The sequence below is a fragment of the Salvelinus alpinus genome, chromosome 10 (assembly GCF_045679555.1).
Source record: "Salvelinus alpinus chromosome 10, SLU_Salpinus.1, whole genome shotgun sequence".
NCBI lineage: Eukaryota > Metazoa > Chordata > Actinopteri > Salmoniformes > Salmonidae > Salvelinus > Salvelinus alpinus.
Genome location: NC_092095.1, coordinates 3,121,641 through 3,138,800, shown reverse-complemented (window position 1 = coordinate 3,138,800; position 17,160 = coordinate 3,121,641). Strand labels below are relative to the sequence as shown.

At 42.6% G+C, this 17,160-nt stretch overlaps 1 protein-coding gene across 7 annotated transcripts in view; it reads left to right on the top strand.

The window, feature by feature from the left end:
- The window catches only part of LOC139531457 (uncharacterized), a 261,709-nt gene that overhangs the window by 179,469 nt on the left and 65,080 nt on the right, over nt 1–17,160 (top strand). The gene's annotated exons all lie outside the window — the stretch shown is intronic.

The following is a 17,160-nucleotide window of genomic DNA, read 5'->3' as shown; positions in this document are numbered from 1 at the left end:
AACCCCTGACCATGTTCTATAATAGGTTTATACAACCGTAACCCCTGACCATGTTCTATAATAGGGTTATACAACCGTAACCCCTGACCATGTTCTATTATAGGTTTATACAACCGTAACCCCTGACCATGTTCTATAATAGGGTTATACAACCGTAACCCCTGACCATGTTCTATAATAGGTTTATACAACCGTAACCCCTGACCATGTTCTATAATAGGTTTATACAACCGTAACCCCTGACCATGTTCTATAATAGGTTTAGACAACCGTAACCCCTGACCATGTTCTATAATAGGTTTATACAACCGTAACCCCTGACCATGTTCTATAATAGGGTTATACAACCGTAACCCCTGACCATGTTCTATAATAGGTTTATACAACCGTAACCCCTGACCATGTTCTATAATAGGTTTATACAACCGTAACCCCTGACCATGTTCTATAATAGGTTTATACAACCGTAACCCCTGACCATGTTCTATAATAGGTTTATACAACCGTAACCCCTGACCATGTCCTATAATAGGTTTATACAACCGTAACCCCTGACCATGTTCTATAATAGGTTTATACAACCGTAACCCCTGACCATGTTCTATAATAGGGTTATACAACCGTAACCCCTGACCATGTTCTATAATAGGTTTATACAACCGTAACCCCTGACCATGTTCTATAATAGGGTTATACAACCGTAACCCCTGACCATGTTCTATAATAGGTTTATACAACCGTAACCCCTGACCATGTTCTATAATAGGGTTATACAACCGTAACCCCTGACCATGTTCTATAATAGGGTTATACAACCGTAACCCCTGACCATGTTCTATAATAGGTTTATACAACCGTAACCCCTGACCATGTTCTATAATAGGGTTATACAACCGTAACCCCTGACCATGTTCTATAATAGGTTTATACAACCGTAACCCCTGACCATGTTCTATAATAGGGTTATACAACCGTAACCCCTGACCATGTTCTATAATAGGGTTATACAACCGTAACCCCTGACCATGTTCTATAATAGGGTTATACAACCGTAACCCCTGACCATGTTCTATAATAGGGTTATACAACCGTAACCCCTGACCATGTTCTATAATAGGTTTATACAACCGTAACCCCTGACCATGTTCTATAATAGGGTTATACAACCGTAACCCCTGACCATGTTCTATAATAGGTTTATACAACCGTAACCCCTGACCATGTTCTATAATAGGGTTATACAACCGTAACCCCTGACCATGTTCTATAATAGGTTTATACAACCGTAACCCCTGACCATGTTCTATAATAGGTTTATACAACCGTAACCCCTGACCATGTTCTATAATAGGGTTATACAACCGTAACCCCTGACCATGTTCTATAATAGGGTTATACAACCGTAACCCCTGACCATGTTCTATAATAGGTTTATACAACCGTAACCCCTGACCATGTTCTATAATAGGGTTATACAACCGTAACCCCTGACCATGTTCTATAATAGGTTTATACAACCGTAACCCCTGACCATGTTCTATAATAGGGTTATACAACCGTAACCCCTGACCATGTTCTATAATAGGTTTATACAACCGTAACCCCTGACCATGTTCTATAATAGGTTTATACAACCGTAACCCCTGACCATGTTCTATAATAGGGTTATACAACCGTAACCCCTGACCATGTTCTATAATAGGTTTATACAACCGTAACCCCTGACCATGTTCTATAATAGGTTTATACAACCGTAACCCCTGACCATGTTCTATAATAGGGTTATACAACCGTAACCCCTGACCATGTTCTATAATAGGGTTATACAACCGTAACCCCTGACCATGTTCTATAATAGGGTTATACAACCGTAACCCCTGACCATGTTCTATAATAGGGTTATACAACCGTAACCCCTGACCATGTTCTATAATAGGGTTATACAACCGTAACCCCTGACCATGTTCTATAATAGGTTTATACAACCGTAACCCCTGACCATGTTCTATAATAGGTTTATACAACCGTAACCCCTGACCTTGTTCTATAATAGGGTTATACAACCGTAACCCCTGACCATGTTCTATAATAGGTTTATACAACCGTAACCCCTGACCATGTTTTATAATAGGTTTATACAACCGTAACCCCTGACCATGTTCTATAATAGGTTTATACAACCGTAACCCCTGACCATGTTCTATAATAGGGTTATACAACCGTAACCCCTGACCATGTTCTATAATAGGGTTATACAACCGTAACCCCTGACCATGTTCTATAATAGGGTTATACAACCGTAACCCCTGACCATGTTCTATAATAGGGTTATACAACCGTAACCCCTGACCATGTTCTATAATAGGTTTATACAACCGTAACCCCTGACCATGTTCTATAATAGGGTTATACAACCGTAACCCCTGACCATGTTCTATAATAGGGTTATACAACCGTAACCCCTGACCATGTTCTATAATAGGGTTATACAACCGTAACCCCTGACCATGTTCTATAATAGGGTTATACAACCGTAACCCCTGACCATGTTCTATAATAGGTTTATACAACCGTAACCCCTGACCATGTTCTATAATAGGGTTATACAACCGTAACCCCTGACCATGTTCTATAATAGGTTTATACAACCGTAACCCCTGACCATGTTCTATAATAGGGTTATACAACCGTAACCCCTGACCATGTTCTATAATAGGGTTATACAACCGTAACCCCTGACCATGTTCTATAATAGGTTTATACAACCGTAACCCCTGACCATGTTCTATAATAGGGTTATACAACCGTAACCCCTGACCATGTTCTATAATAGGTTTATACAACCGTAACCCCTGACCATGTTCTATAATAGGTTTATACAACCGTAACCCCTGACCATGTTCTATAATAGGGTTATACAACCGTAACCCCTGACCATGTTCTATAATAGGGTTATACAACCGTAACCCCTGACCATGTTCTATAATAGGTTTATACAACCGTAACCCCTGACCATGTTCTATAATAGGGTTATACAACCGTAACCCCTGACCATGTTCTATTATAGGTTTATACAACCGTAACCCCTGACCATGTTCTATAATAGGGTTATACAACCGTAACCCCTGACCATGTTCTATAATAGGTTTATACAACCGTAACCCCTGACCATGTTCTATAATAGGGTTATACAACCGTAACCCCTGACCATGTTCTATAATAGGTTTATACAACCGTAACCCCTGACCATGTTCTATAATAGGTTTATACAACCGTAACCCCTGACCTTGTTCTATAATAGGTTTATACAACCGTAACCCCTGACCATGTTCTATAATAGGTTTATACAACCGTAACCCCTGACCATGTCCTATAATAGGTTTATACAACCGTAACCCCTGACCATGTTCTATAATAGGTTTATACAACCGTAACCCCTGACCATGTTCTATAATAGGGTTATACAACCGTAACCCCTGACCATGTTCTATAATAGGTTTATACAACCGTAACCCCTGACCATGTTCTATAATAGGTTTATACAACCGTAACCCCTGACCATGTTCTATAATAGGTTTATACAACCGTAACCCCTGACCTTCTATTTATTTGAGGTTCTTTATTAATAACTTTTGAAACTGTTGTCACTGGCAATTAATGTGTTGTCATTTTAAGTTCTTGTTTTATGTTTATTTTCTTTACTTTAATGTTATTTTATGTTTCTTCAGAGAAAAATGTATTTGTAGTGATGTCCTCTGTTAATTAGTTTTGTACTAGCTAGCAAAGGGGTACAAAAACGCCGGTACACAGATGCATAACTCATAGAATTATATTTTGTTCTAGTCAATGACAATACATGTTGCAAAGTAAATACCTGCATCAAATATATCTCATTGCATCGCATGCTAGTGCATTAAATCTCTAGTTGTGTTTTTTTGCATAGATAACGGGACTCACCCAACATCAAGGGGATATACATGTCAAATAGCTAGTGACGGAGGATGAAAGTGACCTCTAGATGTCCACCTATACTTGATGGGATTTTCATCAGTGTGAATGACAGGCCCATGTCATCTATTGTATTTTGTGGTATCTTTCTTTTTTTATACTCAGCAGGTAGTGGCCTACGTACTTCGTCTTCATGAATGGTTTTATGCGTACTAATAATTCATAGAAACATCACAATGTGAAGATATTTGTAAATGTGTATATGTTTTTTTATTTTACACTTATTTTACCAGGTAAGTTGACTGAGAACACATTCTCATTTACAGCAACGACCTGGGGAATAGTTACAGGGGAGAGGAGGGGGAGGAATGAGCCAATTGGAAGCTGGGGATGATTAGATGGCCATGATGTTATGAGGGCCAGATCGAGATTTAGCCAGGACACCAGGGTTAACACACCTACTCTTACGATAAGTACCATGGGATCTTCAGTAACCACAGAGAGTCAGGACACCCGTTTAATTTGCCATCCGAAAGACAGCACCCTACACAGGGCAATGTCTTCCCAATCACTGCCCTGGGGCATTGGGATATTTAGACCAGAGGAAAAGGTGCCTCCTACTGGTCGGAAATGCAAATCAGTTGTCAAATCCATAGAGGTACATGTCTAACAGATCCACAAGTGTTCTCCAAAAATGTCCCAGATATGTTATTATACAAATCATATGCAATAGGGACATTTTATACCAGTTCAGCAAGCGAGTGGATTCTATCAAGTACTGTTGAAATCAATGTGATCTGTGGGGATATGATGACACCTAGTGGTTGATCTTCCCTTAACCATCATTTATTCTATATCTCCCTGTTCACTGTTGTGATCTGGTAGGTCCCTGAAAACTGTCTGCTGGAACAGGATCTGGTACCTCTCCGTTTTGGACTGTTTAGTTCCCGAACCTATCTGGTACCTCTCCGTTTTGGACTGTTTAGTTCCCGAACCTATCTGGTACCTCTACACATTTAGCAATGTAGAAATTCAAATAAAAGCGATCATCAAGAAATTCAGTCTAGTTGCCTCATAAATAATGTTCCTCCCCCCCCAAGAAAATGTAATGTGAAAACGTAGATTTTCAGCCCGTGCTTGAAATTCTAAACTATTAATTTGTGCCCAGGCTTACGGTTTGACCAACATCATATTCTGTGATTTAGACCAACGTGTGGCCGTTGCTGTGGAGAGAGAAGTGCTCCCCTTCGCTGCTAGAAATGAGCCTTTAACTCTCATCTCTTCAGCGTTGCACTTCATCATTTATTTCCTTAAAGAATCATAGGAAGGGTGTTGGAAGTGCCGCAACACCCCTGATGAATTAAAATACATTTGCCAAAGTTATAGAATTACTGCTGTCCAGAAAGAAATGAAATGTCTTAGAACAGTACAGCAGGATTAGGCCTATAATGTAGCCTAGTCACAAGGCATATAGCCCGCGAACCACGGCAAATCTGTCAGAACAAGCCTATCATAATATTTAAAAAAAAACAATGGCTCTAAAACACTAGCCTGTCTTTAGCTAACATTCCACGCCGATTTACAGCGCAGTTGCTGATTGGTAGTAAACAACATTCATATTTTCCATGACAACATTTTGGAACATGGGGTGTGCACAAATCTGGCGCAATATAGAATTATAATATTAAGAACAACAAACAATACCATTACAACTACTGTGTCATTCTCTTGTGAGAAGGCAGTGTCAATGCAAGATAATGTTGTTCAAAGTGGCTAGAGAGGACTCCGTGATGCGAAAGAGAAACAATAATATAGAAAATATGAGCAAATACTAGCAAACTACATTTGCTTCAGTTGCATCCCATTAATGACAGGAAGGAAATGCAGAACTGTCACCTGTCACCATTCCTCACACAGATGTTTGTCATTTGCATACAAATATAAATATATGCTCATTTCAGTTCTCTCTTATTAAGAGTCCAGACTACTTTAGGAACGTTTTTAAATGGACTTAGAGAGAATTAGCAAACTCACACACTCACACGCATTAGTTTTTATAAACTGCTGCCTGTAATTCTGGAAGCTTTTATTCTAGACATGAGGATATTTCAACATTTATATGATAAAAGGCTACAATGATCACATGTGCTGGCTGCCAAATGTATAGGTGTCCCCGTAGGCCTAAAATTGAAATTGTTAATTGGACGTCACTCCTAATGAAAAGGCTGGACAGCCTAGTAAAGGTCAGATGTCCCTCCTAATGAAAAGGCTGGACAGCCTAGTAAAGGTCAGATGTCCCTCCTAATGAAAAGGCTGGACAGCCTAGTAAAGGTCAGATGTCCCTCCTAATGAAAAGGCTGGACAGCCTAGTAAAGGTCAGATGTCACTCCTAATGAAAAGGCTGGACAGCCTAGTAAAGGTCAGATGTCCCTCCTAATGAAAAGGCTGGACAGCCTAGTAAAGGTCAGATGTCCCTCCTAATGAAAAGGCTGGACAGCCTAGTAAAGGTCAGATGTCACTCCTAATGAAAAGGCTGGACAGCCTAGTAAAGGTCAGATGTCCCTCCTAATGAAAAGGCTGGACAGCATAGTAAAGGTCAGATGTCCCTCCTAATGAAAAGGCTGGACAGCCTAGTAAAGGTCAGATGTCCCTCCTAATGAAAAGGCTGGACAGCCTAGTAAAGGTCAGATGTCCCTCCTAATGAAAAGGCTGGACAGCCTAGTAAAGGTCAGATGTCCCTCCTAATGAAAAGGCTGGACAGCCTAGTAAAGGTCAGATGTCACTCCTAATGAAAAGGCTGGACAGCCTAGTAAAGGTCAGATGTCCCTCCTAATGAAAAGGCTGGACAGCCTAGTAAAGGTCAGATGTCACTCCTAATGAAAAGGCTGGACAGCCTAGTAAAGGTCAGATGTCCCTCCTAATGAAAAGGCTGGACAGCCTAGTAAAGGTCAGATGTCCCTCCTAATGAAAAGGCTGGACAGCCTAGTAAAGGTCAGATGTCCCTCCTAATGAAAAGGCTGGACAGCCTAGTAAAGGTCAGATGTCCCTCCTAATGAAAAGGCTGGACAGCCTAGTAAAGGTCAGATGTCCCTCCTAATGAAAAGGCTGGAAAGCCTAGTAAAGGTCAGATGTCACTCCTAATGAAAAGGCTGGACAGCCTAGTAAAGGTCAGATGTCCCTCCTAATGAAAAGGCTGGACAGCCTCTTCTTCCTCCAAACACGGTGAGTGTTAGACCAAAAAGCTCTATTTTTGTCTCATCAGACCACATGACCTTCTCACATTCCTCCTCTGGATCATCCAGATGGTCATTGGCAAACTTCCGACGGGCCTGGACATGCGCTGGCTTGAGCAGGGGGACCTTGCGTGCGCTGCAGGATTTTAACCCATGACGGCGTAGTGTGTTACTAATGGTTTTCTTTGAGACTGTGGTCCCAGCTCTCTTCGGGTCATTGACCAGGTCCTGCCATGTAGTTCTGGGCTGATCCCTCACCTTCCTCATGATCATTGATGCCCCACGAGGTGAGATCTTGCATGGAGCACCAGACCGAGGGTGATTGACCGTCATCTTGAACTTCTTCCATTTTCTAATAATTGCGCCAACAGTTGTTGCCTTCTCACCAAGCTGCTTGCCTATTGTCCTGTAGCCCATCCCAGCCTTGTGCAGGTCTACAATTTTACCCCTGATGTCCTTACAGAGCTATTTGGTCTTGGCCATTGTGGAGAGGTTGGAGTCTGTTTGATTGAGTATGTGGACAGGTGTCTTTTATACAGGTAACGAGTTCAAACAGGTGCAGTTAATACAGGTAATGAGTGGAGAACAGGAGTGCTTCTTAAAGAAAAACGAACAGGTCTGTGAGAGCCGGAATTCTTACTGGTTGGTAGGTGATCAAATACTTATGTCATGCAATAAAATGCAATTTAATTACTTAAAAATCATACAATGGGATTTTCTGGATTTTTGTTTTAGATTCCGTCTCTCACAGTTGAAGTGTACCTATGATAAAAATTACAGACCTCTACATGCTTTGTAAGTAGGAAAACCTGCAAAATCGGCAGTGTTTCAAATACTTGTTCTCCCCACTGTATATATATATTACACAGTGCATTCGGAAAGTATTCAGACACTTTGACTTTTCCCACATTTTGTTACGTTTCAGCCTTATTCTAAAATGGATTCAATAGTTTTTTTGTGGGACCCCAGTGTTGAGGATCAGTGGGGTGGAGATGTTGTTTCCTACCCTCACCACCTGGGGGCGGCCCGTCAGAAAGTCCAGGACTCAGTTGCACAGGGCGGGGCCGAGACCCAGAGTATTGAGCTTAATGACGAGTTTGGAGGGTACTATGGTGTTAAATGCTGAGCTGTAGTCAATGAACAGTTTCTTACAGAGTTATTCCTCTTGTCCAGATGGGAAAGGGCAGTTTTCATCATCAGTGGACCTATTGGGGTGCTATTCCACATCAGGTAACTGATGCAGCAGTCGAATCAGATTTCAAAAACACCTTATGGAACAGCGGGGACTGTGAAGAAACACACACACACACACACACACACACACACACACACACACACACACACACACACACACACACACACACACACACACACACACACACACACACACACACACACACAATACACACACGTACACATGGATTTTGTATTGTAGATATGTGGTAGTGGAGTATGGGCCGAGGGCACACACTTAGTGTGTTGTAAACTCTGTAATGAATGTATTGTAATGTTTTTAAAATTGTAGAACTGCCTTAATTTTGCTGGACGCCAGGAAGAGTAGCTGCTGCCTTGGCAGGAACTAATGGGAATCACAGTAAAATCAGTCTACCTGAAAAGAGCAATACTCAGTCATGAGGCATCAATGCCAAAGGAACTGAATAATATTAAGAAATGCTATAGATGGAAGGAAAGTATTGTGGAAACCTACCAAAAAACAATTGGCAACAACAAATTCAATCCCTTTTAGGGAACTTCTTGGACAAAACGATTCACTGTAATAGTGAAGGCGTAAACTGAGCTCTCATCCTCCCGATCAAATCTAAAAGAATTCAAACAGAAAACCTAAGCAAATGAACAACAATGACAAATGGTTTGATGAAGAATGTGAAAACCTAACAAAGAAATTGAGAAACCTATCCAACCAAAAACCTATCCAAACAAAAACATAGAGATCCAGAAACTCTGAGCCTTCGCCTTCACTATGGTGAATCACTAAAACAATACAGAAATACGATACGGAAAAAGAAGGAACAGCACGTCAGAAATCAGCTCCATGTAATTGAAGAATCCATAGAATCGAACCACTTCTGGAAAAATTGGAAAACACTAAACAAACAACAACACAAAGAGTTTGGTAGTCCAAAAACACTGATTGAACTACAGGACAAAATAAAAACCCTCCAACCCAAAAAGGCCCGTGGTGTTGATGGTATCCTACATGAAATGATAAAATATACAGACCACAAATTCCAATTGGCTATACTTTAACATCATCCTTGGCTCTGGCATCTTCCCCAGTATTTGGAACCAAGGACTCATCACCCCAATCCACAAAAGTGGAGACAAATTTGACCCCAATAACTACTGTGGGATCTGCTTTAACAGCAACCTTGGGGAAATCCTCCGCATTATCATTAACAGCAGACTGTTAAATTTTCTCAGTGAAAACAATGTACTGAGCAAATGTCAAATTGTCTTTTTACTAAATTACCGTATGACAGACCACATATTCACCCTGCACACCCTAATTGACAAACAAACAAACCAAAACAAATGCAAAGTCTTCTCATGCTTTGTTGATTCAAAAAAGATTTTGAGTCAATTTGGCATGAGGGTCTGCTATACATGAGGGTCTGCTATACATGAGGGTCTGCTATACATGAGGATCTGCTATACATGAGAGTCTGCTATACATGAGAGTCTGCTATACATGAGAGTCTGCTATACATGAGGGTCTGCTATACATGAGAGTCTGCTATACATGAGGGTCTGCTATACATGAGAGTCTGCTATACATGAGGGTCTGCTATACATGAGAGTCTGCTATACATGAGAGTCTGCTATACATGAGAGTCTGCTATACATGAGAGTCTGCTATACATGAGGGTCTGCTATACATGAGGGTCTGCTATACATGAGAGTCTGCTATACATGAGGGTCTGCTATACATGAGGGTCTGCTATACATGAGGGTCTGCTATACATGAGAGTCTGCTATACATGAGGGTCTGCTATACATGAGATTCTGCTATACATGAGGGTCTGCTATACATGAGGGTCTGCTATACATGAGGGTCTGCTATACATGAGGGTCTGCTATACATGAGGGTCTGCTATACAAATTGATGGAAAGCTGTGTTCGTGGAAAAACATACAACATTATAAAATCCATGTACACAAATTGGCAAAAAAAAACACAAATTTCTTTCCACAGGGCCATGGGCTAAGACAGGGATGCATATTCTGTCAAACCTGGGACCAGACAGTAAATCTCAGTAAGACAAAAATAATATGCTCTAGTTTTGTCGCACCTGAACTACTGTTCAGTCGTGTGGTAAGGTGCCACATAGAGAGACTTCGGAAAATTGCCAGTGGCTCAGAACATGGCAGCACGGCTGGTCCTTGTACGTACACAGAGAGCAAACATGAATCATTTGCATGTCAATCTCTCATGCCTCAAAGTAGAGGAGAGATTGACTTCATCACTACTTGTATTTATGAGAGGTATTGACATGTTGAAAGCACTGAGCTGTCTGTTTAAACTACTAGCACACAGCTCAGACACCCATGTATACCCCACAAGACATGCCACCAGAGGTTTCTTCACAGTCCCCAAGTCCAGAACAGACTATGGGAGGCACACAGTACTACATAGAGCCATGACTACATGGAACTCTATTCCACATCAGGTAACTGATGCAGCAGTAGAATCAGATTTAAAACAGATACAAATACACGTTATGGAACAGCTGGGACTATGTTGCAAAACAAACATAGGACAGACACACACAATAACATATGCACAATACACACACCTGCACATGGATTTTGCATTGTAGATATGTGGTAGTGGAGTATGGGCTGAGGGCACACACTTAGTGTGTTGTGAATTCTGTAATGAATGTATTGTAATGTTTTAAAATGGTATAACTGCATTAATGTTGCTGGACCCCAGGAAGAGTAGCTGCTGCCTTGGCAGGAACTAATGGGGATCCATAATAAATACAGATAGAAACAAACACCATTGTAAATATAACCCATATTTATGTTTATTTATTTTCCCTTTTGTACTTTAACTATTTGGACATAATATGTCATTTGAATTGTCTTTATTATTTTGGAACTTTTGTGAGTGTAATGTTTACTGTAAAAATGTATTAATGTTAATTTCACTTTTGTTTATGATCTATTTCACTTACTTTGGCAATGTAAACATGTTTCCCATGCCCAAAAAACTCTTCAATTGAAATTGACTTGAAATTGAGAGTCAGATGATAATGCTTATATATTTTGCATTATTCATCTCATAAGTACAGTCGAAGTCGAAAGTGTACATACACCTTATCCAAATATATTTAAACTTAGTTTTCACAATTCCTGACATTTGTCACGTCTGCTCCCCCCCGGCGCTTGAGGACGCCAGGCTGCCCTGCATCACGCTGACACTGTTCCTGTCTCGTTCCATGTCCGTTTCCTGTCTCGGTCCATGTCCGTTTCCTGTCTCGTTCCATGTCCGTTTCCTGTCTCGTTCCATGTCCGTTTCCTGTCTCGTTCCATGTCCGTTTCCTGTCTCGTTCCATGTCCGTTTCCTGTCTCGTTCCATGTCCGTTTCCTGTCTCGTTCCATGTCCGTTTCCTGTCTCGTTCCATGTCCGTTTCCTGTCTCATGTCCGTTCCTTATTAAATGTTTGACTCCCCTTACCTGCTTTATCTCTCCAGCGTCATCCCATGTGACTCCCATGGTGTTTATACTTGCGTACTATTGTTTGTACAGATGAACAAGGTACCTTCAGGCGTTTGGAAATTTCTCCCAAGGAGGAACCAGACTTGTGGAGGTCAACAATTTTCTTTCTGAGGTCTTGGCTGATTTCTTTTGATTTTCCCATGATGTCAAGACAAGAGGCACTGAGTTTGAAGGTTGGCTTTAAAATACATCCACAGGTACACCTCCAATTGACTCAAATTATGTCAATTAGCCTATCAGAAGCTTCTAAAGCCATGACATAATTTTCTGGAATTTTCCAAGCTGTTTAAAGGCACAGTCAACTTAGTGTATGTAAACTTCTTACCCACTGGAATTGTGATACAGTGAATTATAAGTGAAATAATCTGTCTGTAAACAATTTTTGGAAAAATTTATTGTGTCATGCACAAAGTAGATGTCCTAACTGACTTGCCAAAACTATAATTTGTTAACAAGAAATGTGTGGAGTGGTTGAAAAACGAGTTTTAATGACTCCAACCTAAGTGTATGTAAACTTCTGACTTCAGCTGTATTCTATCCTATTCTACTGTATCTTAGTCTATACCGCTCTGACATTGCTTGTCCAAATATTTATATATTCTTAATTCCATTCTTTTACTTTATATTGTGTGTTTGTTGTGAATTGTTCGATATTACCGCACTGTTGGAGCTACAAACACAAACATTTCGCTACACCCGCAATAACATCTGCTAAACACGTGTATGTGACAAATAACATCTGTTAAACACGTCTATGTGACAAACAACATCTGTTAAACACGTGTATGTGACAAACAACATCTGTTAAACACGTGTATGTGACAAATAACATCTGTTAAACACGTGTATGTGACAAATAACATCTGTTAAACACGTGTGTGTGACAAATAACATCTGTTAAACACGTGTGTGTGACAAATAACATCTGTTAAACACGTGTGTGTGACAAATAACATCTGTTAAACACGTGTGTGTGACAAACAATTTGATTTGAGATAGAGAGACAGCTAGAGAACGTGAGAGAGGTAGACAGAGAGAGAGAGAGAGAGACAGCTAGAGAATGTGAGAGAGGAAGACAGAGAGAGAGACAGCTAGAGAACGTGAGAGAGGTAGACAGAGAGAGAGACAGCTAGAGAACGTGAGAGAGGTAGACAGAGAGAGAGACAGCTAGAGAACGTGAGAGAGGTAGACAGAGAGAGAGACAGCTAGAGAACGTGAGAGAGGTAGACAGAGAGAGAGACAGCTAGAGAACGTGAGAGAGGTAGACAGAGAGAGAGACAGCTAGAGAACGTGAGAGAGGTAGACAGAGAGAGAGACAGCTAGAGAACGTGAGAGAGGTAGACAAAGAGAGAGACAGCTAGAGAACGTGAGAGAGGTAGACAGAGAGAGAGACAGCTAGAGAACGTGAGAGAGGTAGACAGAGAGAGAGACAGCTAGAGAACGTGAGAGAGGTAGACAAAGAGAGAGACAGCTAGAGAACGTGAGAGAGGTAGACAAAGAGAGAGAGACAGCTAGAGAACGTGAGAGAGGAAGACAGAGAGAGAGAGACAGCTAGAGAACGTGAGAGAGGTAGACAGAGAGAGAGACAGCTAGAGAACGTGAGAGAGGTAGACAGAGAGAGAGAGAGAGAGAGAGACAGCTAGAGAACGTGAGAGAGGTAGACAGAGAGAGAGACAGCTAGAGAACGTGAGAGAGGTAGACAGAGAGAGAGACAGCTAGAGAACGTGAGAGAGATAGACAGAGAGAGAGAGACAGCTAGAGAACGTGAGAGAGGTAGACAGAGAGAGAGAGACAGCTAGAGAACGTGAGAGAGGTAGACAAAGAGAGAGAGACAGCTAGAGAACGTGAGAGAGGAAGACAGAGAGAGAGACAGCTAGAGAACGTGAGAGAGGTAGACAGAGAGAGAGACAGCTAGAGAACGTGAGAGAGGAAGACAGAGAGAGAGACAGCTAGAGAACGTGAGAGAGGAAGACAGAGAGAGAGAGAGAGAGAGGTAATGTACAGACAAAGTGAGGTGCATTAATCTGAAGAGTTAGATTGATAGAAGTGATCCAACCGGTAGAGAAGTGATCCAACCGGTAGAGAAGTGATCCAATCGGTAGAGAAGTGATCCAGCCGGTAGAGAAGTGATCCAACCGGTAGAGAAGTGATCCAACCGGTAGAGAAGTGATCCAACCGGTAGAGAAGTGATCCAACCGGTAGTGAAGTGATCCAAACGGTAGATGCTCGTTTCTCTTTTCCCTCCAGTCTGCAGTATGAATGTGACATCACAACTGAATACAAACAACACAAGGTACCCGAGGCCATCACATCCTCTAGTCTACACTAGGGTGTGTGTGTGTGAGTGTCCGTCACACACTAAAAGACACCGAGACCCAGAAACATGTGTGTCTTTATTCTTCTAGCCAACAGAAACATCAACAGAACACAAGACAGATCCCTGTAGAAGTCCCTAATCCAGAGTTCAGGCCAAAAGTAGTGCACTATGTAAAGAATAGGGTGATATACAGTACCGCACTGGAATACTGGAGTGCATAGGCCTATGAAACAGGGGCTAAGGGTCGATTTAGGATTCAAAAACATTTCATTTTATTCATTAGTCTGATTTCTGAGTACAGATTCTCCTGTTGTTGCTGTAAGTCTGTAAAGTATTTCGAATATTTTTGACTCCATAATCATAATTATTAGCTCTGCAGCAGCTCCTCTATTACCTGTAATATGGTATCACTGCTCCTCTATTACCTGTAATATGGTAGCACTGCTCCTCTGTCAGCTGTAATACATACCGTACAGCACTGCTCCTCTATTACCTGTAATACTATCACTGCTCTTCTATTACCTGTAATACTATCACTGCTCTTCTATTAACTGTAATACGGCATCACTGCTCCTCTATTATCTGTAATACATGCCGTACATCACTGCTCCTCTATTACCTGTAATACTGTATCACTGCTCTTCTATTACCTGGAACACATTATCACTGCTCCTCTATTATCTGTAATACTATCACTGCTCCTCTATTATCTGTAATACATGCCGTATATCACTGCTCCTCTATCACCTGTAATACTGTATCACTACTCCTCTATTATCTGTAATACTATCACTGCTCCTCTATTATTTGTAATACATGCCGTACATCACTGCTCCTCTATTACCTGTAATACTATCACTGCTCTTCTATTAACTGTAATACGGCATCACTGCTCCTCTATTATCTGTAATACATGCCGAACATCACTGGTCCTCTATTATCTGTAATACTGTATCACTGCTCTTCTATTACCTGTAACACAGTATCACTGCTCCTCTATTATCTGTAATACGGTATCACTGCTCCTCTGTTAGCTGTAATACATACAGTACAGCACTGCTCTTCTATTACCTGTAATATGGTATCACTGCTCTTCTATTACCTGTAATATGGTATCACTGCTCCTCTGTTTGCTGTAATACATACCGTACATCACTGCTCCTCTATTACCTGTAATATGGTAGCACTGCCCCTCTGTTAGCTGTAATACATACCGTACAGCACTTCTCCTCTGCTGTCTCTAATACTATCACTGCTCTTCTATTACCTGTAATACTATCACTGCTCTTCTATCTGTGATACTATCACTGCTCCTCTATTACCTGTAATATGGTATCACTACTCCTCTGTTAGCTGTAATATGCTATCACTGCTCCTCTATTATCTGTAATACAGTATCACTGCTCCTGTCACGTTCCTGACCTGTTTTCCCTTGTTTTGTATTTATTTAGTATGGTCAGGGCGTGAGTTGGGTGGGTTGTCTATGTGTGATTTTCTATGTTGGGATTTTGTGTTCGGCCTGGTATGATTCTCAATCAGAGGCAGCTGTCAATCGTTGTCCCTGATTGAGAATCATACTTAGGCAGCCTGGGTTTCACGTGTGTTTTGTGGGTGTTTGTTGCCGTGTTAGTGTTTTTTCACCACACGGTACTGTTTCGGTTTTCTGCACATCGTTTATTGTTTTTGTATTTCAGTGTTCATTTCGGTTTTAATAAATCATCATGAGCACTTACCACTCTGCATATTGGTCCGATCCTTCTCGCCTCTCCTCGTCCGATGAGGAGAACGAAATAGACAATCGTAACAGAAACACCCACCAACAAAGGACCAAGCAGAGTGGAAAAGGGCAGCGACAGCAGCAGCAGCAGCGGAGAAAAACCCAGGACTCATGGACGTGGGAGGAGATTCTGGACGGCAAGGGACCCTGGGCTCAGCCAGGGGAATATCGCCGTCCTAAAGCCGAGTTGGAGGCAGCGAAGGCAGAGAGGCGCTGGTATGAGGAGGCAGCGCGGCGACGCGGTTGGGAGCCCGAGAGTCAGACCCAAAAATTTCTTGGGGGGGGCACACGCGGTGTGGCAAAGCCGGGTAGGAGACCTGAGCCAACTCCCCGTGCTTACCGTGGAGTGAGAGGGCGTCGTACTGGTCAGACACCGTGTTATGCGGTGGAGCGCACGGTGTACGTGTGCTTGGCCCAGTGCGGGCTATTCCACCTCGCCGCACTGGTAGGGCTAGGTTGGGCATCGAGCCGGGTGTCATGAAGCCGGCCCAACGCATCTGGTCTCCAGTGCGTCTCCTTGGGACGGCGTACATGGCACCAGCCTTACAAATGGTGTCCCCGGTTTGCCAGCATAGCCCAGTGCGGGCTATTCCACCTCGCCGCACTGGCAGGGCTACGGGGACCATTCAACCAGGTAAGGTTGGGCAGGCTCGGTGCTCAAGAGCTCGTGTACTCCTTCACGGTCCGGTATATACGGTGCCACCTCCACGTACCAGTCCTCCGGTGGCAGCCCCCCGCACCAGGCTGTCTCTCCGGGTTCTCTCTCCAGTTGCTCCCACCTGTCCAGCGCTGTCAGAGCCTTCCTCTTCTCCAGCGCAGCCAGAGTCTCTAATCTGCCCAGCGCTGTCTGAGCTGCCTGCCTGCCCAGCACCGTCTGAGCTGCCTGCCTGCCCAGCGCTGTCTGAGCTGCCTGCCTGCCCAGCACCGTCTGAGCTGCCTGCCTGCCCAGCGCTGTCTGAGCTGCTTGCCTGCCCAGCGTCATCTGAGCTACCCGTCTGTCCCGAGCCGTCAGAGCAGCCCGTCTGTCCCGAGCCGTCAGAGCTGCCCTTCTGTCCCGAGCCGTCAGAGCTGCCCGCCAGACAGGGTCAGCCAGAGCCGTCCATCAGACAGGGGCAGCCAGAGCCGTCCACCAGACAGGAGCAG